At 40.2% G+C, this 26,377-nt stretch overlaps 1 long non-coding RNA gene and 1 other non-coding gene across 2 annotated transcripts; both read right to left on the bottom strand.

The window, feature by feature from the left end:
* Positions 1-4,667: 4,667 nt before the first annotated feature.
* LOC116040306 lies at positions 4,668-25,117 on the bottom strand. Its single transcript, XR_004102634.2, has 3 exons — positions 25,104-25,117; positions 12,909-12,912; positions 4,668-4,918 (listed from the first exon to the last, which is right to left on the bottom strand). It is a non-coding gene; the product is annotated as an uncharacterized LOC116040306 (long non-coding RNA).
* trnaq-cug lies at positions 17,356-17,427 on the bottom strand. Its single transcript has one exon. It is a non-coding gene; the product is annotated as a tRNA-Gln (tRNA).
* Positions 25,118-26,377: the final 1,260 nt, after the last annotated feature.

The raw sequence follows: 26,377 nt of genomic DNA, 5'->3' as shown, positions 1-26,377 counted from the left end.
TTTTTTTTTTTTAATTGACGAGCCTGTCACCAATCCCACCTTTTGTTTTGTACATTTTTTATCCATAGGCTACCATAATAAAAAAATATATATCTTTTTGAATATACATAAATCATCAATTAAAAAAAGGGTGTTTGTTTTTAATTTTATTAAAATAATTGTAAATGGATTTGATTGGTTTGTCAAAACATGCGGTTTAAAACGGCAGGTATCGGGAATAGGTAGCTTAATGTAAACTAAAGATCTGAAGAGAATTAGGCTACTGATATATGGTGTTTCCTCAATGTTAATCAACGACCACCAAGGTTGGAAGAAAGTGACAAAGACGGCGAAAGTACAAGTGTAGTTGTCTGAAGTTGTCACTGCCGAAGCTAGCATTAGCCACCACATCGGTCCTGCTAGCCGACACGGTAACCCAAAGCAAGGGTCTTCATCACAGGCGGCAGAACCAAGGGGTCTCGGTGTTGAGAAACCAAATCAAATTGTCCTGAAAACGTTTCCTGCACGCTTGTTCTCAGGTAAAATAAGAACTTTCAACAGCGCCTGATATGGTAGCAGAAACTGGCTGGCTCTACTAACGGTGAGCTTGTATTTTATGCTGGCTCCCTGTAGCCCCATGTTAGAGACTGTAAAATAAACCCTCAAAAACACCCAAAATGTAATAGAAATGTAACGATAATACTCGTGATTAAGATGCTTAATGATTACCAAGGCCTATATTATTCTTTGCTTATTTTTGCAATGTTGTCCATGCTTGTTTGTTATTTTCATTTTCTGTTGGATGGAAATGTGAAATAAACACTTTGACAACAATTGCAAATATATCAATCTCCAACTTTATTTATATGCAGTCATTTGACATAAATTTGGAGATCATTCAAAAACAGGTCGGTGGTCATATGTACAACTATATACAAATGTTTCCATATTGCTTTTAGGCATCAGTCTGAACTCCTCAGAAGTGAAAACTCAGATTCTAAGCTGCTACATAGTGATAGGGTGTCTGGCTCAGACTCATCATCAAAGTAGCCTGTGTAATCTTGGTCAGGCACCACTATGTCCTCCGCAGGCAGATCAACTTCAGCGTATTCAAAATCTCCAAAGATATAAAAAAAAAAACTGAGAATTTTCTGTCCATGCCTTTTACTAAACGCGGGTCGGTTGTCTATTATGAAAGTAAGATCAAATATTTCTGCGCTGCGCTCAAGAACACAGTTGATCAGCTCGTTACTAAAACCAGTGCAATCTGTGCTGTTAGTGTACAGATGTATGTGCTGGACTAAGCTGAGCTTGCACCTGTACAGAAGATCTCTAATCAACTCTTTTTGATCCTATGTAACTTCCCTGATTTTGACTGTGGCATGAACGTCTTGTTGAGACAGTTCGTATTCAGGTGTTGCCATGTCACAACCTGCAGAGCTGCACAAACAAAATGAGTTGCAGTATGAGCAGCACAAATGTCCTGGTAGAACACTTTCAGTGTGGTGCTTAAAGTGTGAGTATAACGTCTTCCTAAGGCAGCTAGTGGTGCCCTTTTTTAACAGTGTTTTCACAACCTTATCCATTCTTATGTCCTGCTTTACTCTGTAAATAATGGTATGTGATGGAGACCCATCTCGCCCAGCCCTGCCAACCTCCTGTACAACGGCCTCCACATCCTCAGGTGAGCCATACATTATGACATGGGATATGTTGGGAAAGTTCAGTCCCATTCCGAGAGCTGTGGTGGCTACAACCACTTTGCATGCACCATCACCGCCTAATGAAGCGAGTACTCTACTCTTGTGATGGGGAAGTGTTTGGCTATGAAACATACCGATAAGTAAGTTTACTACCCTGTGTTCTGGATCACTATCAACCCAGCAGTCCTCACCAAGTTCCTCTTTTAGGTGACAGAACATCTTTCCGCAAGTTGTCAGTGTACGGCAGTAGATGATTACTGGCGACATTCTCGGGCCGTTCTCTTTCAGTTTCCTCACAACCCAGTTCAGACAGTCCAAGCCTAATATTTGTTCAGTTTGGGCTTATGGTGACGTGAGTGGCATTCTCCAAATGCAACTGCCTTTTGATAATTGCTCGGGAATCCAGGTCCGCTGTTGTTGTCAAGGCCAGAATAGGTGTACCTGAAGGACAAAGGCAAGTGCATTAACACCTACAATACGTTGTCATTATAGATTTCTGTATTGATAAGCGTTCAGTAATGTAACAAAACAGATTTTTAGTTAATTATAGTCCATAGACAATCATTGTTCTTGGTGTATCAACCTTTGCCATTCTCAGTGAAGAATTGAGTTAATTTCAGCATGGCGCCAAGTGTTATCAGAGAAGGGCAGGTAAACATTGTAATTTCCCTTGCGGGATTAATAAAGTATAAATTATTATTATTATTATTATTAAACAAGATGGAGGCTTTCTTGAGGAAAGGGGTGATACTGATAACCAATAAGTCTTCAGTGGCTATTGCACCAGCCACATATAAGCCTTCACATATAAGCCTAAGTGCTCTTTTTTATACTAGGCTGAAGACAGGATCATGGGCATGGGTCTCACAACTTCCATACTCACCCTGTTTTACAATGGATCGCAGTTCTCCCAGCCTGGCAAAACTCTCTCTGAAGGCCTTCTCTCCTATAGCAGCCTTTCCCCTGGTAGACATCAGCATACATTTAAATGTAAAAACATAACCAGTGTGACAACATCAATGACTACAGAAATAGCACAATACATTCTACAATAAAACATGTTTAGGTCTGATCAAACTATCCATTAGTTAATTGTTCTGTGATGTCACAGCTGTAATGGAACATGAGACTAGAGACTAGTTTTCTTCATCCTGCTCCCGCCCACTCCCGCCAAATTTCTGACCATTACCTCCCCTACCCGCAACTCGTGTGTTACACTCCCGCCCGCTCCCGCAATGTGTATGTCCACTCCTGCCCGCACCCGCAAAATCCTCCGTCCGTATATCTGTTGTGATGGCACATCCATATGTTTCGATGATGGGCTTTATCTCCGCTGCCACTGACGCCTGCACTGCTTGTCTCGCCCCTTGACATGGATGTCTGGATACAGTGGTTGGATGAGGTAAAACATCTTTTACATCAAATTTGCCATATTTAGCGGCCACATTAACAAAGTGTTGCGATATGTCAACAAAGCCTTTCCCGGCGACGAAGTCATATGGCCGTATGTCTAGACAGCACACTTTTCTCACACACACACACACACACACACATACATTTCTCAGTAGTTTCTTGTTTAATGTGTGTAGGGAGATGTTGTTTATCCTTGAAAAGCAGCTTACTTTGACTGGGGAGAACAGAGCAGGTGTGTCGCCTCAACCCAGAGGTGCCGGATTTGTATCCGTTGTAGACTGGTATTTTTGCACATTTGTCACAATGAACAAAGTCCAGTTCATTTCCATCTTTGTCACAAACAACTGTGTCAGGTTTTGGGACAGAAGCCAGGACTCCTGTATACCAACTGGCACCGGCCACTTTGAATGTCCTCCTGGTTGCCTTTGCTAAGTTGCATGGCCTTGAGTCCAAATTTTGTAGCCTCCTTTAACTGGTCCTCCAAAAGCGCTATCAGTGGTGAGACAACAATCATGCGTTTTATCACCAGCAGAGCTAGTTGATAGATTAAACTTTTGCCGTATCCAGTCGGCAAAACTTCGAACACATCTTCCTTTTTTAAGAAGGACTTCAGTGCGGTTCTTTGTTTTTTTCCTCAAAGAAAAGCTTAACTCCAAGTCTTACAGTCGCGGCCAAAGCCGATTCGAAAGACCGCTGTTCACTAGCAGCAGCAGCAGCCATTTTCTTTGTTTTCATTGCCATTTTGAGGAAAAGACTGCATTCTGAGGGGGTTGCCAAGGCAGAGAATTCTACGTCCTGATGAGCCTAGGACACTCGACCTCCTTCCAAATGTTCAACCTCTGTCCATAGACACCATTATTGAGTCCCATGTAAGTAGAGGCCTAGGTATGACCACCTGAAAGTTTCAATTGTGAATACATTTTCAGCAAACGCCATGCTTGAGCTATGTTACTGGTTACTGGTTGCACGGCGTTCGTCGTTCGACTGATCACGACTGTTTTCACAAGATGGCGCCTGCCTGTAAAGTAAACGGTACAGTCTTTATAAACTATCTTTTTAATAAACTGTCTGTACACTACAGTTCTCAATGCTTCGGTTTACACGTAGGGACCCTCATTTTGCTACCGTTGAATTGTGGTGCTATTTTGAGCCTTGTCAGTGGTGTAGAAATAGCGACTTACCCTCTGCCCGAAAGGCTAGCTTTATAAGCTAATCAGCAGTTTGCAGTATCTTGTTTCAAGCTAGAGACACATTCGATTAGCATGAAAACATATCCCAGAGAACGGTCGACTCGGTACACACGTTATTAACCCCTAGGTTCATTTTGCGCCGGAATTGTCCTTTAAGAAGGCAGTAAGGAATAATATCACTTAGTTTTACTTTATATATATGTGAGACGTGCTAGGCATGGATAAGTTGAAACAGGGGCCGACAACGCCACCTAGGTTTAACTGAGGCCTAGGACCTCTTAAAACTACCAAGTTTCAAATTTGAGATAAAAGATTAACAGGTCCTTTATGTCGGGGGAGAGCAGTTAAAACCAGTGGTATTTAAAACAGTGAGTACAACCAGTTAGAGGGATAACCAAATTTATTTTAAGAGGAATGAAACAATTAGAGTTCCTCCTTAAAAGAAATTAAAAGCAAAAAGCACAACCAACTAAAATCAAGCTAAAATAATGCGGCAGAACAGGAGTAGGAGGTTAAAATGACAGTCCACGGGTCTCCGCTGGCGACTACCTTCTTCTCGCCTGGCTCCTCTCCTCGGGCGAAGCCTGCAGAGGAGAACTCAGGGCCAGTCAAACGTCCTTTAAACTACCACACCTACAACTAACATCGGTCTTAAAAGAGATTTACGTGGAAGGGAGAAGTTTCACCTTCTCCCACTGTAGCCGCTAGCGGTCGGTGTTTGCATTTTCCTGCATTCACAGGCCTCCTCCTGACCGGGGACGATGCTGTTCTCACTGGAATCCTGTTCTGTCTGTCTCTCTGTCTGCTCCGTTCTGTCTGCCCCGTTGTCCCGTTGTCCCGTTGTGCCGTTGTGCTCTCTGTGTCCTCCGTCGTGTGCACCTCTCCTGTTGCCTTTCTGCCCCTTTTATATCTAAAACAGTCAATTTCCTCTCTGGTCCCCAGGTGCAAGTCCTTAATCATAATTAGGCTACATGTCCGATGGCGGAAGTAAAACCAACGTTTAAAACACACACACACAACCTCTTCAGACATTCCAAGTGCTGCTCTAGTCCCTCTTCCTCTAGCTGCCTGTCTACCCCTTGTTGCACTGCTGGCTCCTGCAGTTCTGCCCGCTCTTGTCATCCCTCTCCTTCCACCCGCCGTCCTTCCTCTTGCTGCATCGTTCCACTTGCTTCTGCTACACTGCTGTTCTGCCTGCTCTTGCCATTCCCCTTCCTCTACCCAGTGGTCTTCCTCTTCCACTCACTCCAGCTGCTCTACTTGCCCTTCCTGTCCCTTTCCTTCTTCCTCTTGCAGTCACTCTTCCAAGGGACTCATCATCAGGTCTCATCATTAATTGCTAATGAGGCATCCGGTGAGAAGCCATCCATCTCTTCCTGCAACATATTCACATGTGAACAGAAACACACAAATCTTGAGATACAGAGAGGATTTCAAGGGTCCAAATTTTGTGGTGCGTCCTGTGTGCATCTGATGTGACCATATGGTTTATTGCAATGGTTTTGTGCTTATGCAATTACAGTTGTTTATTTTAAAAACATGTCTATGGCAATGACTTCAGGAGCACAATACAATATACCTAATTAGGAGGTCAACCAAATGCACCAGCTGTAATTTAGTTCAAACTTAACATAGTTCTTAGCAAGTTATTACTCGCATGTTGCAGCACCACAGACAGTTAGATTACTCTAAGTAACAACCATTGTTCAAAGTAAGTACAATCTAATACTGCTAGAATAAGGTAAGATTAGCTTCACTCACCAGCCCAAAAAAACAATGGTGGCTGGTAATATTTGAACCTTCACTATACATTTGGCTGGTGGATGAAAAATTTAATTTTGAATCCTGATAGCAACGCAGTAGTTAGCACACATGCCCCAGGGGTAACGTTAGGTGTAAATCATACAATGTCACAGAATTATACTCAGTAGCATTAATACTTATTAATGGACTACAGATGGAAATTATCCCTTGGGTTAAAATCTGGCACTTTTACGTGTACTGCTGTACATGTTCATCAAATGTAGATTGTTCGGAAATAATAAATAAATTAAATAAATAAATAAAGCATTTTTCTACCGCACAAACACCCAATATAAAATTTGAATATCGATCCAGCTCACTACATTGTGCTACGATGACAAGTGGCTCATGCCAGCCAACTAGCTACAGCTAGCTATGTTATAACACGCTCATAAAGTTATTTTAATTTAATTTTAGTTTGATTGTTTTGATGCCAGAATACAGCACTGGGCTAACCTACTATTAAATTCACCACATGATGTTAGCTACAGTAACGTTAGCTCTTCAGTAGATGGGTAACGTTAACGTTAGTCGACTCATCTTACATTAGCTAACGTTACTGATAAGTTAGCAAGTTAACGTTGTGTTAGCTAACGTTACCTTGCGGTTATTTCATTAGAATGGCATTATATAAAGTGAATAACCATAACTAAATTGGTGGCTGGTTGACATTGACGATGACAACAAATCCCATGATCCCACACTACTTTCTGACGTCATCAAAGTACGTCTTTTGTTATTGTTTTGATTGAGAGACCCCTAGCGGCCAAACACTACATATTGTACGTTTAAGGGACTTGTTTGAGCAACCTCATAATAAGGAATTACAGTAGTATATACAATAGTCCAGCCTCAAAGTAACAAATGCATGGACTATTTTTTTCTGCATCGTTTTGAGACAGAATGTGCCTTATTTAGGCAATGTTACACAGGTGAAACAATTTAGTTGTTGGTATTTGTTTTTTGTGGGTGTTGAGGGATATATCCTGAAATAATTCCGAGATTTCTGACAGTAGTGCTGGAGGCAAGGGCAATGCCATCCAGAGTAGCTATATCTTTAGATAATGACCTTCGGAGGGGTTTAGGGCCAAGTACAATTACTTCAGTTTTGTCTGAGTTTAACATCAGGAATTTGTAGGTCATCCAGGATTTTGTCCTTAATGCATGTTTGAAGTTTAACTAATTGGTTTCATCTGGCTTGATTGATAGATATAATTGGGTATCATCATAGGAAGCATATATAAGGTGAATAGAATTGGTCCAAGCACCAAGCCTTGTGGAACACCAACTTTACCTTGCCTGGAGGATTTGTCGTTAACATGAACAAGCTGAGATTGATCTGATAAATAGGACTCAAACCAGCTTAGTGCGGTTCCTTAATGCCAATTAAATGTACCAGTCTCAGTATCATTCTCTATTTCAGAGCTGTTCATACTGTTCATATTGTAATATAATACTTATATAATAACATAATACTTATTTATTCCAGCATCCTTTGCACTGTGCTCCATAATTAAAATAATAATAATTTATCATAAAAATAATTTACTCCTGCACACTTTGCACTCTTCATTGCACTACTGCCTCAACCTGTCTATATTGTTTCTGTTTATAGTGTGTATATATTGTTTTTGTTGTTTGTTTTGTATGAGTAAGCACATTGTGAGCAATGTATAATCCAAAGCAAAATTCCTCGTATGTGTCCTCATACCTGGCAAATAAAGCTGATTCTGATTAGGATTTATGATTTACGGTCAAGAGTGTCAAATGCAGCACTATGGTGCTAAAACTCTCATAAGTCTCATAAGTATTTGCAACTTGTAAAACACAATGCACAAATGAATGCAGAGTGATTCATATCCACAAATGCGTATCTGTGTCCGTGCGTCTAGTTTGTAACTCGTATTTCATCATTTGTAAATGAACTTAGTATTTTTGATTAGATCGTCTAGTTTCATATGATACCAAATATTTTCACTAGCTTGCTAGCATCGCTGTTCAAGCTGTACAAGAAGGTTGAACGTTAGCACGCTCCAAAATGTAGCAAACTCACTGCCGCTATAATTTAATTTATACTGTTTATTGATCCCCAGTGAGGAAATTACAATTTACACTCTGTTCGTTAGAAATCACTACACACAGGCCTGAAATACACACACACACTCAGGACCTATTCATGCACAAATGGAGAGATGTCAGAGTGAGTGGGCTGCCAGTGCTGGACCAGCGCCCTGAGCGGTGGGGGGGAGTACTGTGCCCAGGAGGTGAACTGGCATCTCTCCAGCTACCAATCCACACTCTGTACTTTGGTCCGTACTGGGATTTGAACCAGCTACCCTCCGGTTCCCAACCCAACTCCCTACGGACTGAGATACTACCACCCCAAAACAACATTAAGAAAATTGTAAATGCACTGCAACAATGATGATGAAAACATAAATGTAATTTATTTGACGACAAAGTCCTAATGATATCAATTTACCCGGAGGCACGTCGTAGTTTCTGCCAACCGTCCTGAAACATTTGACAAGGCTTCTTCATGTAGTTTAACAGCGGTTGGCATCCATAAGTGTCGCATTACCGCCATCTACTGGAGAGTGCTGGGATCGTTACTTGAGACGCGGAAAAACAGTCTCAAAATTACGCACACAAATAGAAGGAGATTTACAAATATATTCACATTGAAAAATACTAAGTTCATTTACAAATGATGAAATACGAGTTACAAATTAGACGCATGGACACAGATACACATTTGCAGATACAAATCACTCTGCATTCATTTGTGAATTGTGTTTGTGGATACAAATCGCTCTGCATTCATTTCTGCATTGTGTTTCACAAGTCACAAATTAGAGGCACAGATACAACAGATTTACAAATACAAATCACTCTGTATTCATTTGTGAATTGTGTTTTACAAGTTGCAAATACTTATGAGACTGTTTTAGCACCATACAGCACTAAGATCTTAAAAGACAAGCACGAAGACAAGTCCTTCCTTTAGCGTTAATTTGTGAAGGTCGATAGGAGAAAAGCGGTCAAAATATATGTTAGGTCTTAAAGCTGTTTCTAATGTTCCTGCGTTCAAATCAATCAATCAATCAATCAATCAATCAATCAAACTTTATTTATATAGCACTTTACAGCAACCAGCAGGTATCCAAAGTGCTTAACATCGAAACCAAGAATAAAAACACATATCATACAATATAAAGAAAGAACATGTAAAATCAGAAATAGTTACAGAGAAACAGAAGAATGAAATCGTCACACTACTGCTACGTATTAAAAGCCTGACTAAACAGATGCGTTTTAAGTTTGGACCTAAAAAGAGCGACATCTGTAATAGTGCGGATATCAGGGGGTAACTTGTTCCAGAGTCTCGGAGCAGCAACTGCAAAAGCCTGGTCACCCCACCGTTTATATCTAGACCTTGGCACTTCTAAAAGTCGCTGGTTTGAAGACCGCAATGACCGGTTGTGCTCCCGCAAAGTTAAAATTTCGGACAAATACTCCGGGGCCAGACCATTTAAGGCCTTGAAAGCAAACAATAAAATCTTAAAATCGATTCTAAAACGCACAGGGAGCCAATGAAGGGTGTAGAGAACAGGAGTGATATGTGCACGTCTAGATGTGTTTGTTAAAAAGCGAGCAGCTGCATTTTGCACAAGTTGAAGACGTGCGATGGAGGTCTGATTCAGACCAACGTAAAGAGCATTACAATAATCCAACCTAGAACTAATAAAAGCATGAATTGCCTTTTCTAGATCGTGCCTGTTGAGGAAAGGCTTAACTTTAGCCAGGAGACGAAGCTGGAAAAAGCTCATTCTAACAACATCACTGATCTGCTTGTCAAATTTCATGCTGCAATCAAAAGTAACCCCCAAATTTTTGACAGCTGACCTAGTGTAGGATGCTAGAGCTCCCAAACTCAAAGCTGGACCATTTTGCGTGCCTGAAGTACTGAAAATAATACACTCCGTTTTATCTTCATTCAAATTAAGAAAGTTTTCTGAAAGCCACAGCTTAATATCAGTGATGCAACTAAGCAGGGAGTTTAGTGCGACACTGTCATTTGCTTTAATAGGCAAATAGATTTGCAAATCATCTGCGTAACAATGAAATGACAGTTTATGCTTTCCTATAATAGCCCCTAAAGGCAGCATATATAAAGAGAACAGAATGGGGCCAAGAATTGAGCCCTGGGGAACCCCACAAGAGAGAGGAGCAGCTGACGAGAAGAGGTCACCAATCATGATAGAAAAGCTCCTATTAGCCAAATAGGAGCTAAACCATTCAAGTGCCGTGCCTCTGATGCCTACACAATGCTCAAGGCGAGAGAGGAGGACTGCATGGTCCACAGTGTCAAAAGCCGCAGACAAGGCAATGTCATTATGTACTCTCAACAGTGCAGACTCAGTACTGTGGCGTGATCTGAAACCAGATTGAAATTTTTCAAACACAGAGTTCTGCTGTAGAAAGGCTTGTAACTGTATGAAAACAACTTTTTCCAAAACCTTAGAAAGAAAAGGCAGATGAGAGACTGGTCTAAAATTTGACAACACTGTGGGGTCAAGATTAGGCTTCTTAAGTAGGGGTCTGACCACAGCATGTTTGAAGGCAGCTGGGACAGAACCTAAACTAAGACAAGAATTAAAAAAAGTAAGAAGACTCGACCCAATGGTGCTATTAAAAACCTCCTTCACCATTCTGGCGGGAACAATGTCTAGGGGACCATTAGTGGGTTTCATTTGTTGTACAACCTCACTAAGTAACGTCAGTGAAAGTGGTTTAAATTCCTCAAACACAGCTAAGTGTGCAGGAGAAGCAGGTACAAACACTTTAAAATTAGCACTGGCATTTTTCCTGACAGATGCTACTTTGTTGATAAAATAACAGAGAAATTTCTCACATGTACTGATTGAAACATCTGTCGGAGCAGAGGTGCATGGATTTACAACAGAGTTAATAGTATTAAATAACACTCTAGGTTCATGGCAGCTGCTAGCTATGACGGAAGAGAGATGGTGCATCTTTGCCACCTTCACAGCCTTCTGGTATGCTGCTAGACTGTCCCTTAGTAAACCCAGTGATACATGTAAATTGTCCTTCTTCCATCTTCGTTCAGCTTTTCTGCAGTGTTGCCTAAGGGCCCTTGTGGTGTCATTTAGCCAGGGGTCCGCCTTAGGTTTAATAGATTTAATCCGATGAGGGGCAATAGAGTCTAGGATTTCAGTGCATGTGGAGTTGAACACAGAGAGAATGTTATCTGGGGAAGAGGGAGATACCAGACCATTCTTTACATAAAACTGTGAGCCCACAAACGCAGAAGCAAACTCTCCAGCTGAAGAGGAGGTGATGCAGCGGCGCCTAGAAGCTGAGGAGACAGGCTTAATAGCGGGTGGTGGAACACTGATCTCAAACCTGATGGGGAAGTGATCTGAGATACCAGTTTCTGTTATTTCTCCCAGAGAAACTGAAAACCCGTAGGAAATGATGAGATCCAAAGGTAAACTGGAACAAATTGAGCGCAAGAGGTGATGAATTGTATCTCTAATTGTTATAATTTTGTCAGTAAGCAAACTCTCCAGCTGCTGCTTATGAGGTCGTCACTACTGAGAGCTATAGGAATACATGGCTCAATAGAGCTGTGACTCTCTGTCAGCCTGGCTACAGTGGTAAAAAGAAACCTTGGGTTGTTCTTATTTTCTTCTATTAAGGGGTAATATTCTGCTAGTAAGCTGCTCTATAGCACTATCAGATAGACATCTAGTGCAGCGTAGGTTTTCTAGCTCTTGATGGTGTACAGGCTATTATTCTAGGACTCTTCGTTGTATACCTTTTGGTATCTTGGGAGATAATGGGTGTAAAGCAAACATCACATTAACAAGTCAGGCAAAGCCCTACTTTAGTTCACTATATAACAATAACAGATACACCCCTATCAACACACCCATGTGGGGCCCATATGGGTTGGATATGGGCTGGTGAATGGGCCCCATCTGGGCAGCCCAGATGGGTCCCAGTTAATTTTGTCCGGGGGTTCCATGGTGGCCCCATGTGGGCAAGCCCAGATGGGCTGAAGGTGGGCTTCACATGGGCCCTAGCTAAAACCCAAATGGGCAACCCAGGTTTCTCCCATCTGGGGCCCACACTAGCTGGGCCCCATGTGGGCTGATTATGGGTCCCTGCTATTCTACCCCCAAGGGTAATAACCATTATTATTATGAGCTAACAAATTCATTTTTGGGGCTTATTTTACAGTCAGCCCATACAGTTCTTTAAACAAGCTACAATAAGAAAGAGACCAGTAATACAATGAATTACCTTTTCATTTAAGTAAAATTAAGAAAACATGCTTTTGCTCAGTATTCCCTCACTGTCACAGACAGAATTAGTTACTTTCCACCTCAAATGAGCCTGAAGCCCGAAGTCCTTGTTGAAGGGTTGCCTGTCGGGCCTGTCTATTACCCACCCCGGTCCCTAGCACCAATGAGCCACTTGGAGACCGCCTTCTCGGCATCTTTACGAGTGATTTGGCTGGTCATGGCGTTTTTCTTTAAGCCTCCTGCAAGAAACAAATATAACGGTCACTTCATATGTGCCAACACAACTCTCAGCCAGGACTGTAAAGGCAACTATGTTAAGGAAAGCGCTATATAAATTAAGATTATTATTAGAACTACACACATACTCTTGAACACAAAAGTTAGGCAACTGAGAGACATGTGCGAACACACTGCCCAGCCAGAACAACAAACGCTCCATACACAATATTTAAAATCGACATGTTTATAACGTTAGGGTATTGTGACACCTTTCTAGTATCGGTACAACTTAAAACATTATCCATGTGCACTATTACTTCATACAGTTTTAAGGCCTTGAACTCTCTCTTCCCGTTTCGGCCCACAAAGTTGTGCTGCCTGGGTAGGCCATGGTCTAGGAGGAAGGTCATCATCCTTCTTGTGGCCTCATCAACAGTTGATGATTTCCACATCACTAAGTGTCTTTAGGGGGAAACCCTGTGGGGTAGAAGAGACGGTGGTGCCAATGTTGCCACACTGTTGTAGAAGCATTTATAGCATCCTCCCTTGGATGTTTTGTGTCTCTTTCATCTCCTCATGGAGGGTTAAGATGCAAACAAACATGTTGTCCCTGATTTGTCTTTGAGGGGTTTCTGGTGACGTGGTGACGGGTTGAAACATCGGGCCATCTAAGGTTACCCAGGTTACCCCAATATAACACAGAGAAATATCCCCCATTTCAAGACAATAGCACATCACTTAGGTCGAGTAAAGGAAATCGCAATTATTCCTAATATGTTACAAAACCCATTACTAACCTGTTCAAAAGCAGTAAGGCGACTTCTGTGTCTGACCTCGGTCCCTTTTCTTTTTTCAGCACTCTCCAACTAGGAAAAGCCACACCAATGGTCATCCGTGTTTGTCTTTACCGTCGGCCACTTTCTTTTTGTATTTTAGTCTTTCTGCTGAACGTGTAGGTCTTTTCTTATCACTGACAGAGCCGTACTGAGAAATACAGAGAGTTTTGTGGAGCTGATAGGCTTAATTGGCTTTGTATCAACTCATTTTGCAATAACTTGAATGTTACAGATGTTCATAATAATATAAAAAAATGTATGCACTATAGCTTTAAGTACCTGTACACACACATACATACATCATTGTGTACAATCAAACATGTATGTTATGTATGCAAGTTATTCTTTATTGATCAGTCAATAATATCATCACTTCCTTAAAATGTTGGGGCTGTTTAGCATACCACCTAAGCAGCACTCACAGTAAATAGACTTTCACATGTAGGCCTGCACTTTCCTACCATCTAGTGGATTTTCTTAGTACAAGACTGGCAAACCAAGCCAGACAACAACTATATCATTTTATTATATAAAGAGTTGTTATGTGTGTTTTAACAGATGGTTAACAGGTGGTGTGACAGAGCTCCAGGGTACCATGTATGCAACTTCATGTCTGGGCTGAATATTTTTTTAAGGGTTAGTGTAGGTATGCTCTTTTGTTTCTCTATTACAGGGGTCTTCAATGTTTTTTAGGCTAAGGACCCCTTAGCTGAAAGAGAGAGGGAGCAGGGACCCCCTACTAATGTTGTAAAAAAAAATTGAGTTGCAAATTAAACTGGGCCTACAATAACGTGTAGGCCGACCTAAAGCCTTTACACATACCTTTTTTATGGGGCATACAATGCTAAGGTATTAAGATATATACAATACAATATACATATTCATATATTTATACATCATGTTTTAATGTTAAACATACATGTAGCACAGTTAATCCTTAAGCTAAACTGTATCTGTGGAAGGCTACCTTACCTACAGGCCAGTAGTCATCAATGTTATGTAAATAAAATAAGAATCACAAATAGGCCATTTTTGTTATGGTTTTGTACATTTTCTGTTTTTTGCATTGTACATTTTCTGTTTTTTGTACATTCTGTATATTTCTGTTCCCCGTTGTGTTGTTGTATATTGTGTCAAGTCTCTGTGTTTAGGTTATTTCATGTGTCCTGTCTGTTGTTCTGGTTTCCTGTTTTATTTTGATAGTCCGTTTTCTGTCCTGTCATGTCTAGTTTTACTTTTTGCCTTTGTTGATTGTCCTGCCCCGCCCTGATGTGTTTCACCTGTCGTGTCACCTGTCCCTCATTTGTTCATTATCTCTTGTATTTAACCCCTGTGTTCCCTTTGTCTCTTGTCAGATCGTTTTGTATCGTGATGTCTGTTTGTATTCCGTTGTTTCCTGTCCCTGTAAATTTGCTCCTTTGTTCCCTGCCCGAGTTGCCGTCAGCCTGAGTTTTTCCTGTTGCTTTTGTATTTTTGTCTTAGTTTCTTGGAGTGTTTTTTCCAGCCTCTGCGCTGTCGTTTTTTGTTATTAATAAATCCTAACTCAAGCCATCTCCTGCCTGCCTGCCTCTCCCTGCATTTGGGTCCACTATTCCTCACTCTCACAACAATTTTATCTTTGCTATTAATATGTTGGACCCATGTTTATGTATATTTTCAGAGATACAGCCTTTTTTTCCTTTCTTTTTTAAAATAATTAAGGCGAGACACTACAGGTGAATAGGCTACAATTTTTAAATAATAGATATCTCCATGAAACTTCCTCAGTTGATTACTTACACAAGTATATAAAAAAATGTATTACAAGTTTTTGAAATGTTTATGTTTAATTATGCAAATTAGGCATTTTCTCATTAAATATGCGCGATTTTGAATATATTTTCGGTAGATAGATCTGAACATATGATAAAGCCAGGTGCAAAATTATTTTTTCATTTTGTTTACACACAAGATGAAAACAAAATTACAGAGCGATTTCAGGATATCTGCTTTCATTACCTATGAAATCAAAATATACTGTCCATAGCCCTAAAAAAAATCGATTTTCGCCATGTTTTTAGCTTAAACTTTCACATAAATCAGGGAAGGAATGATTTATTAACAAATCCCTCTGTAAATATCTTCAGAATACTACTAAGTGTATAACTGGAAAGTTTGGTGTACATAGGTGCTACATAGGCTGAGATGTTTATACTGGAGAATGACAAAAAACTCATTTTGAGAAAACGGCATTTAAAGATTTAAATAGTGGAATTTAATACATTTCTATTGGAAAAATTGCTCAAAAACAGAATAAATGCCCAGGCCCTTAGTTATAATAATATAGAATATTTCAAGCTCATGAAAATTGATTATTTAATAAAATGGCAGGCATATAAGGCCTACAACTGCAGTAACTCAATGAATTAATATTGGCGTATCATGCACAAAGTTGCAGACAAAACCCACGCTGACCAAGAGAATTACACCTTGGAAAAATAGCCAAAAAAAGTTAACACCAGAAGAGAAGCTGGTAGTTCTCCTGACAGCTGGATCTGCCTGCTACAGCCTGAGGGACTCACACCACTTAGGATCCCAAAATTACAGATTTGTTTAGTAGCCTATTATATAGTAATTATATTATACAAAACTGTAACTGTTGTGTAATGTAATTGTTTTGTAATATAGTGTGTTGTATCGCGATCAGTACAGTGTGGTACATATGTGACAAATATTTAATATATGACATGTAGGCTATGACTTTCTGTAAACTGCTTTGAGAGAGAGAGAGAGAGAGAGAGAGAGAGAGTGTCTGATTACCTCCGCTGTCTGAACACTCCTGTTTTCTGAACGACAGTTTAAACATCGACGTACTATGTGAAGGCATTTCATCATCTGCTGTCTTAGTTTGTAATCCTGTGTGTCTTCTTGCTAATAACAACTGTTTTCGTCTTATCTGAGGTGATTTTCGGGGAGAGAGAGAGAGCTTTCCAACGGTATATGTGATGACAGGGTGCAGACAGCAGCGGGATGATTTAGAACGCCAACTTTTTGGACTTTATTTCACCACAAGTCTGAAAGAAGATATGTTATTGAAGACAAATAGCCCAAAATCTCAAAATTGACCAGTGAAAAAAAAAAAACGATGTTTTTGCCTGCCGTGTCTCCCCTTAAACAGTAACTCAGTGGGCCCCCTGCAGTAACTCTGAGGACCCCCTAAGGGTCCTGGGCCCCCTGTTGAATATCCCTGCTCTAATGCTGCCCAGCTGTAAAAACAGGGTCTGTTTTTTTAGGGACTTTAGTTGATCTTATTTTGAATATGTGTCCATTAAATAGTGTTTTTTGAAAGGCAGCACTTTGAATTTACACTATACCATGATATTATATAAGAAACTGTCAACCCTGTGTAGTGGTTCCATGGTGTAATGGTTAGCACTCGGGACTTCATCCAGTGATCTGAGTTCAACTCTCAGTGAAGTGAACAGTTTAAAGAATTAAAGCCATTTTTGTCCAATATGAACTCTGATCCATGATAATCCTGTCTGAATACCACAGAGTGTTGTGCAGTGCTTTGGCATCCGATTAACCTTTTAAATGCATGAATTACTCCAAGTGCCCTTTATTTTCACTGTACCCCTCATGAAGTCTTTAACCTGTTGATCACTTAACAATGGACCTTTTTTCACAGCAGACATTTTGACTTGTCATAGTAGGAAAAGCACAGCTGAAATTGATAACCTTAACGATGGCTCAATTCCATCAAGTGTCCCAGTAAGCTATTTCAGTGAGTCAGCATGCATAATACCAGGACCTCTCCTAAGTGGAATCATTAATGGTTTTGAATACACCTGTGCTTTTCCTACCATGACATGTCAACATGTCTGCCATGAAGAAGGTCTATAGGTTCCACTGAGATTTGAACTCAGATCACTGGATTCAGAGTCCAGAGAACTAACCATTACACCATGGAACCACTACATGAGGACTAAAACTACTCAAAAAATTAAGCCTGAGGGCGTTTTCACACCTGTAGTTGGTTTGCTTTGGTCCAAATCAGTTGGTGAGTTTGTAAACTTGGAGCGATTTGCCCTCGGTTGGTTTGGTTTGGTTTCACACCTGGAAAAATCCAAGTGTACCAAAATGCGTCATTACAAATCAGGCAAGAACGTGCACTCCTCTTATTGGTCGGATATGTCTGGGGGCGGGAGCAAGGAAGTAAATATAGGAAGAAGGTCCTGTGTTCTGGTCTAGTGGTCAAACCAGCTCATTTCATTAAAATTATCAGACATTATTTCGCGAGAGACGTGACTACGTCTGCTCTGGTCACCGAGACTTCCCTCTGCTCTGCCGGCATCTGTCTCCAATTTTAGCGACAGCTGGTTTGACCACGGAGATACGAGTGATAGACGGCAAGCTTGACTGCAGTCTATTTCTGTGATAGAAACACTGCAAGCTGCTACAGTTTGCTGCTCTGCTGCATCGCAGATTGCTAAACACACCTGACTACAGGAGTCACGTTCTCACCACAAATGAACTGCTCCAGAGTTCGATTGAAAGCGTACCGAGAATACCTCTTCAAGCAGGTCTCGGTACGCTTGTTTGGTCCACTTTTGGTGCGCACCACAGTTTGATTGCCGTGTGCTCACCTGCCCAAACAAACCGCACCAGCAGGGCAAACAAACTGTAGTTCGATTCAACCGAACTAAAGGCCGTCAGTGTGAAAACGCCCTGAAACTACTAAAACCACTACATGAAGACTAAAACCTTTGCTACATGTTTATCTTTCATTGAGGGACAGACGTCAGTCACCATATTTTCTTTTATCATCATTTGAATTCTGTATAATGTTTGTTATAATTCTATCTATTTCTATATTTCTATTTCTAAATAAATGATGTGCTCTCTGAAGGGTTGTATCTCACGGTTAGTCTATATCCTCGACGTTCAACTTACGGGATTGCTCCGTTGCCACCGGAAATTCTGCAGGATTTCACGCATTTAGGCCGGATATCCGTTGCCTTGGTCTTCCTTTGTGTTGGCATTTTAAACTCCGGTCCATTTCTGAGGACTATTGTTAACCTTTTCTCCGATCTCTGCAGGGTAAATCCAGACAGCTAGCTAGACTATCTGTCCAATCTGAGTTTTCTGTTGCACAACGAAAACTACTTTTGAACGTACACATGTTCCACCAAAACAAGTTCCTTCCCGATGTTATTTTACAGAGGTGTGTTGCTTCATACGGCGCTTAGTGCCGCCCAAGACGACGTGATTGGTTTAAAGAAATGCCAATAAACCAGAGCACGTTTTTCTCCCATCCCAGAATGCTGTGTGGACTAGCCAGACCCTCCTCCGCAGCGCTGTGGAGGAAGGTCTGGCAAAGTGGTGGAAGAAGTATTCAGATATTTTACTGAAAGTGACTTACCTTGTAAAAATACTTACAAGCAAAAGTTCTCCATTCAAAATTGCACTCAAGTAAAATTACAAATATATATATATATATATATATAATAGGGCTGTCAGCGTTAACGCGTTAATCGCGATGCGATTAAGGGCCGACGCGATGCGATTAATTTTTTTTAATCGCATTAATCACATGCCGGCATTTATTAATTTATTTTACACTTCACTCGGCTTCGCGTCGTGCCTAACAGGCTACTATTTTGACCCTTTGCAGCACCGTTACTTATCATCAAGCTGCCACTTCCTCCTAACACATCCTGCTGCTGCAGGCTGCAGGCATGATGGAGAAAGACAGCAGCAATGAAATCCTGAATGCCGCTTTTTATTTTCCAAAACTCCCGGACGGCTCGTAGACAAGTCGAAAGCCATATGCACATTGTGTAAAGCCGAATTAAAATATCACCGAAGCACGTCAAGCTTGAGCTACCACCTACGGAGCTAATCCTGTGGATAAAACCAAATCCCAAAAAATGACTACAGCTCTTGAGGCAACTAACTGCAGACCTGTCAACATTGTAGAGGACTCGGGTCTTAAAGACGTACTACGGTTGGCATGTTCTGACCTGTCTCGTTGCCGTCGAGGGAGACAGTAGTTTCACCATACACAACCTGTATGACACGGAGAAAGCAGCCACACTGGAACAGCTGCAAGGTGCTGCAAACGCTGTCTCATTAACCGGTGATCACTGGACGTCAGTGAGTAATCAACATCATTTAGGAGTTACTAAACACTATATTGACTCTAGTAAGGATAGGGATTTTTAGTTTTTTAGTTAGGTACTTGGAGAAATTGTGCAATAATTACAGATTCACATATTTTTCTTTTGTTTACAGTAAATAAATAATTACAAATCTTAAAATCAAGTTCATAAAGTAACTTTCTTTGCATTCATTTGATTCCCAATCAAGATACACTGGTAAGAATTGCTTTTGATTGTTAATATGTACTTAAAAACTGTTCTGAAATGCAAAATAATAGAATTTTAATCATGTGATAAAATATGCGATTAATCGCCATTAAAAAAAAATGAATCATTTGACAGCCCTAATATATAACTGTATGATATATAACTGACTTATGGTTATTCATGCATTAATGTGTTCATCACTCTGATGTTGCAGCTGGTATTATATAATATAATATTTGCCTCCAAAATGTAGCGGAGTAGAAGCATAAAGAAGAATAAAATGGAAACTGAAGTACCTCAAAATGACAGTAGTTAGGGGCCACAGATCTCTGGGATTTACAGTGAACTTTTATCAATGCATGAATGTGACTAGGGTGGTGTGGAACAACACAGTCTCACGGCAGTTTGTGAAATGGTCACGTACTTTAATCTATTTGATTCGTGTACACAAACACGTTTATCTCGTTTTTTTCGTGATGGTCAGCACATTTTTTAACAATACCAACAATTGCATAGCTGTATACAGCGAGACGGGTTGGGTATGGGAAAAGAAAAACGGGGCGGTTGGCTTTAGGAAAAGAAGAACAGGATGGTTGGGTTTAGTAAAAGAATAACAGGATGGTTGGGTTTAGTATAAGAATAACAGGATGGTTGGGTTTAGTAAAAGAATAACAGGATGGTTGGGTTTAGTATAAGAATAACAGGATGGTTGGGTTTAGTAAAAGAATAACAGGATGGTTGGGTTTAGTATAAGAATAACAGGATGGTTGGGTTTAGTATAAGACTAACCGGACGGTTGGGTTTAGTAAAAGAAGAACAGGACGGTTGGGTTTAGTATAAGAATAACAGGACGGTTGGGTTTAGTATAAGAAGAACAGGATAGTTGGGTTTAGTAAAAGAATAACAGGACGGTTGGGTTTAGTAAAAGAAGAACAGGACGGTTGGGTTTAGTATAAGACTAACAGGACGGTTGGGTTTAGTAAAAGAAGAACAGGACGGTTGGGTTTAGTAAAAGAAGAACAGGACGGTTGGGTTTAGTATAAGAATAACAGGATGGTTGGGTTTAGTAAAAGAAGAACAGGACGGTTGGGTTTAGTATAAGAATAACAGGATGGTTGGGTTTAGTAAAAGAAGAACAGGACGGTTGGGTTTAGTAAAAGAAGAACAGGACGGTTGGGTTTAGTAAAAGAAGAACAGGACGGTTGGGTTTAGTATAAGAATAACAGGATGGTTGGGTTTAGTAAAAGAAGAACAGGACGGTTGGGTTTAGTATAAGAATAACAGGATGGTTGGGTTTAGTAAAAGAAGAACAGGACGGTTGGGTTTAGTATACGACTAACAGGACGGTTGGGTTTAGTAAAAGAATAACAGGACGGTTGGGTTTAGTAAAAGAATAACAGGACGGTTGGGTTTAGTATAAGAAGAAAGTTGGGTTGGGTTTAGGAAACGTGACACATGGGACACGATCCCCGGCCTCCTGGGTGAAAGTCCTGTGTTGTTTGAAACCATCCACCACCCCAACCAACCTCTCTACGCGGCTTTTCGGGGTTTCATACTACTCGCTACCGTAGTCGCTCTTAATGCTACGTCATCATCTCATTGAGAATCGTGCTGTGATCACAAAAGATGCTTCCCATTGAAATACATTAGTTTAAAAAAACGTGCTGACCATCACGAAAAAAACGAGATAAACGTGTTTGTGTACACGAATCAAATAAATTACGAAACCATTTCACAAACTGCCATGAGACTGGATTGTGTGGGAGCAAGAACTGGGCATTACATTCACAGAGCAAGGGTGGAAAGGGGGCTATCAAAGGGACATATACAAGCTCTCTGTGTGCCTGACTGGAATTCATACAATTCAGAGTCCTTCATAGGGTTCACTTTTCTAAAACCTGGTTGTCTAAAATGTTTCCTGGAGTGGAGGATAGATGTGATAGGTGCCACACATCGCCATGCAACTTAAGTCACATGTTTTACTCATGCTCAAAGGTATGCGATTTCTGGCAGGAATATTTTGATTGTCTAAAATATTGAAGATAAAAATCGACATCTGCCCCTTTATCGCGATATTTGGTGGCCCTCAGGACTGTAGTCTGGTTACCTCTAAATAGTTAGACACTTTAGCGTTTACATCTTTATTAGCACAACGTCGTCTTCTAAATAATCCATCTCTAAATGGCTTAAGGATTTCATGTTTTTTCTAAAAGTTTTGAAATATTTCTCTCTATTTGTTTTCATTAAGTTTGTTACTTTGCTTCAAAACAATAAATAAGGAACTGGAAAAAAACTGAATATTTATATGAGGCATAACACCAACTAAATTAATACCTGATGAAAACCATACCTTAAATGGTGATTTTAAAAATATTTTTTACAATTAAAGTCAATGACAGCAGGCTTCAAATCCTTCAAATCCTCTTCTACTTTAAAATGCTACTCCTACTAGATAATTTCACCTACAGATACCAATCAAACTTTGTTTGATATCTTTAACAGTTTTTGTGAAAATTAAGTGTAAGTTCAGTGTTCCTTTAAGGAAGTTTATAATGGGTGTGTATTGCGTGACTTACAGTGGGTGATGTTAAAAAAATCATCTAAGTCCCTTCTCTATAACTTGATCTCACGCCCACAATTTTTCCTTGTCATACAACATATATACATCAAAACATAGGTATGCTTGTCTACTTTCAGCCAATGTGCTCATTTAAAGTGCTCATATTATGCTCATTTCCAGGTTCATAATTGTATTTAGAGGTTATATCAGAATAGGTTTACATGGTTTAATTTTCAAAAAACACCATATTTTTGTTGTACTGCACATTGCTGCAGCTCCTCTTTTCACCCTGTGTGTTGAGCTCTCTGTTTTAGCTACAGAGTGAGACATCTCACTTCTGTTCCATCTTTGTTGGGAGTCATGCATGCACAGTACCTAGGTAAGGACTACTAGCCAGTCAGAAGCAGAGTATGAGGGGGTGCCCTGACAGTACCTAGGTAAGGACTACTAGCCAGTCAGAAGCAGAGTATGAGGGGGTGCCCTGACAGTACCTAGGTAAGGACTACTAGCCAGTCAGAAGCAGAGTATGAGGGGGTGCCCTGACAGTACCTAGGTAAGGACTACTAGCCAGTCAGAAGCAGAGTATGAGGGCGTGCCCTGACAGTACCTAGGTAAGGACTACTAGCCAGTCAGAAGCAGAGTATGAGGGCGTGCCCTGACAGTACCTAGGTAAGGACTACTAGCCAGTCAGAAGCAGAGTATGAGGGCGTGCCACACTAGCAGCTAGGCGAGCATTATAACATGTGTTACAAAGTGACGCTTGTTCGTCACGTAAGTAAAGGCTGGACTACAATAGAGCTGTTTGGAGCAGTTTGTGAACAGTGTTTTCTGTTGGAGATGGTAAGTCCCTTTGGGGTGGACTTTGGGCTTTTTCATTTTGTAAACCTATAAGGTGCACAAAAAAGATATATAACACAATAAAGGAAAGGGAAAAAGCCAAAAAGCACTTATATATTTTGCTCGGTGAGCTGAACAGTTCCAATCTTCCTTGACATTTCCACGCAAAGGCACAGCGAACCACTTTTTTGAATCGCTGATATGCCCACATTTTTTGATTTTTCCACATAAACTTTATATCAATGTGTTCCCAAAGGACTTGCAGTGCTGAAGATGAGGTCATTTCACTTATGCCACCTATAGTTTAGGCTGTCTGAGCCTTTCTTTCACAGGGCGCTCTCAGTGTCCCTTAATGGCAGCAGTCTGACACTGGTGACAGGTCGTTAGCTGATTACAGAGATCAAAGGGATCTCCTCTGTGTTTACAAACATGGCCACTGATTAGTAAGCATGACGCAGCATTTTTGCCAGAGATCAAATTGCAGCTACAGACAGTAATATGTCGCTCGCTTGCCACTGCTTTGCCACTGTTGTAACACAACTTTCATACAATATGGCTATTATTCAACTTTTAAAGGTCCAGTGTGTAACATTTTTAGTTGTTCATTATCACAATCTGTGTTGCCCGTTCACAAACTTGTCCTTTTTCATGAATATTCACCACCACCATCAATTCCAAGTATCCCTATTGGCTTGAAATTTTACATTTGCGTTTCCATGAACTGGGGTAGACGCTCCATATTCATGCTCCATCTTGAAATACGTTAGCCGGTAAGGGACATACAGGACATACTGCTCCGCCTTTCACGTTTTCTCTGTCACATGATAAACTCACAGGTGCTGCTAATGCTGCTAATGGGTATCGTAGCTTCCCGGCCCCGGTGGTAAGTTTGAAGAAGGAAACATGGAGGACCACATGTATTCAAATTCCAAATTTCAAAAACAGGAGTCTTCTTCTTTGCCCAGAAAAATAAAAAGGATATTGAAAAGAGCAAGAGACCGTCTTTTTGAAGCGTGAAGGCTACCGTAGCTGTAATATGTACTTTGAACTGCGTGGTGCGAGAGAGTTGATTGCGATATATGATCTCAACGCTAGATGGGAGAAATTCCCACACATTGGACCTTTAAAGATATATTAATTAAAACAATTATCACTTTTCCACATTTCTTACAACTTCACCTTCTTCTTACACATTTTAACCAGCAATCCAGTTTAGATTTAGCATTAGCTTTTCAAAAAAACATTTCATTATTCCACATCTTTTTTACATTAGTTGTGTTATTCAACTTGTCAATGAAATTCATACCAATTAAAACCATTCCCACTTTTCCAACTGTCCTCACTACTTCAACTTCTTTTTACAGATTTAAGCAATTAATCCAGTTTAGCTTTAGCAATTTAGCTATTCAGCATTCACACGCATTTTCTGCAGGAAATGCATTTTCTAGTGAATATTGTAATATTCCTAGTCAACTGTTGTTGGTTATCTTTATTTTTATTTCTGTATACGTCGTACTTTTTCTGTGTTTTTAGATGTGTTGTTACTGCTGTGCGCTGCTCTGTTTATATCTTTGCAAAATCAACTTAAAGTGGCTTCATTAACTTGAATCTGATCAAACCACTGCTCTCAATGGGCTCGTCTCTTCAGGTCACTGTAAGGCTAACAAGACTGATAAACTCGTCACTAACTCATTTCCAGACTTTAACGTTAAACTCTAAAACAATTAATGTTTTTCCTATGTTGTTGATTACATTTATTGAAGCATCTGTATCTAAAAATAAGTGTTATTGACTTTTTGTATGGCTTTATTGTTCGACAATTCAAAATAATTTTGTTTTGGACTAATGTAAAATCTATCCAATCCAAACACACATACACCACACATACACCACACACACACACACACACACACACACACACACACACACACACACACACACACACACACAAAATCTAATATTGATCTAATTAATCCGAGACAAATTGTGGATCTGAAATGCCAATTGTGGATAAAAAGAATGTCAGTGTGGATATTTGAAATGTTAATTTTTCATAGGGAGAATTGAATTTCGGATATCTGCAATTTATGGCGCGTTCATTCCACCTGGGAATATCAGGGACCGCCCCCATGATTATGTTGTTTTTCCGACTACCAGCGTTCACATGGTTAGGATGCGTGTTCTTCGTCTTCTGTTATATTGCCGTTTGGCATAACAACTTGTTGCATGACTGCCACCAACTGTTGGCCGTAGCCTAGAGCAGGTGTGTGAAAACATGGAGGCCATAATAACAAAAGACTTGCTGCTGTTTTCATATGCAAGCATACAGACAGCACATGGACAGGTGTTTGTTTGTGTTATCTGCAGGACAACGGACGGGAAAGGACACGGATAAGGTGGTGTTTATTATACATGGGCCTATTTATGAATAATTTGAAACATGTTATGTCTGTGTATGTTTCTTGGCAGAGGCATTTGTTCACAATAAATAACTTTATTGTCGTTGAAATATTTTCAGTGAACCAAAGTCAGTTGTCAACAACGCGTCACCAACTGGGAAACTCTGTTAGCAAAATCTAGCCCCAGTAGAAGTTGCTTCTCTCCACACTGTGAGAATATCAACAAAATAATTCGTCAACTTTTTCAACATGACATCATTAGTACACCCTCTTCTTTTTCACACTGGTCCAGCTTTGTTGGAGATATATGTTGGGACAAGGTCTGGTTTCTACCACAGAAGTTTTTTCTGACTAATAAAGTCAAAGATATTTCTTTTAAGATACTTCATAGGTTTTACCCAACCAACCATTGTTTACAGACGCTCAAAAAAGACAATGTAAACTGTACATTCTGTGGGAATCAAAGATAAACTCTTGTGCATTTATTTTGGTAATGCGCTCATACTAAATTACTTTGGAGTAAACTGTCTCGATACTTAGCTGATCTTATTTACCCTGAATTCTCCTTGTGCTGGGAAAATGTACTTTTTGGTTTCATTAACTTTGACACAAATCTCACCTTTCAATTTTATTTAATCAACCTGATTTAAACACCTAACTTCATAGAGCTGTCCATTCACATTAAACACTATATATCTATATCCTGTCGCAGTAATAAGAAGGCTGTTAGAACACACACACTTTTTGTACTTTTCAAAT

The sequence above is a fragment of the Sander lucioperca genome, chromosome 19 (genome assembly GCF_008315115.2).
Source record: "Sander lucioperca isolate FBNREF2018 chromosome 19, SLUC_FBN_1.2, whole genome shotgun sequence".
Classification (NCBI taxonomy): domain Eukaryota; kingdom Metazoa; phylum Chordata; class Actinopteri; order Perciformes; family Percidae; genus Sander; species Sander lucioperca.
Note: the sequence above shows the minus strand (reverse complement) of the source record. Positions and strands in the feature narration are given on the sequence as shown.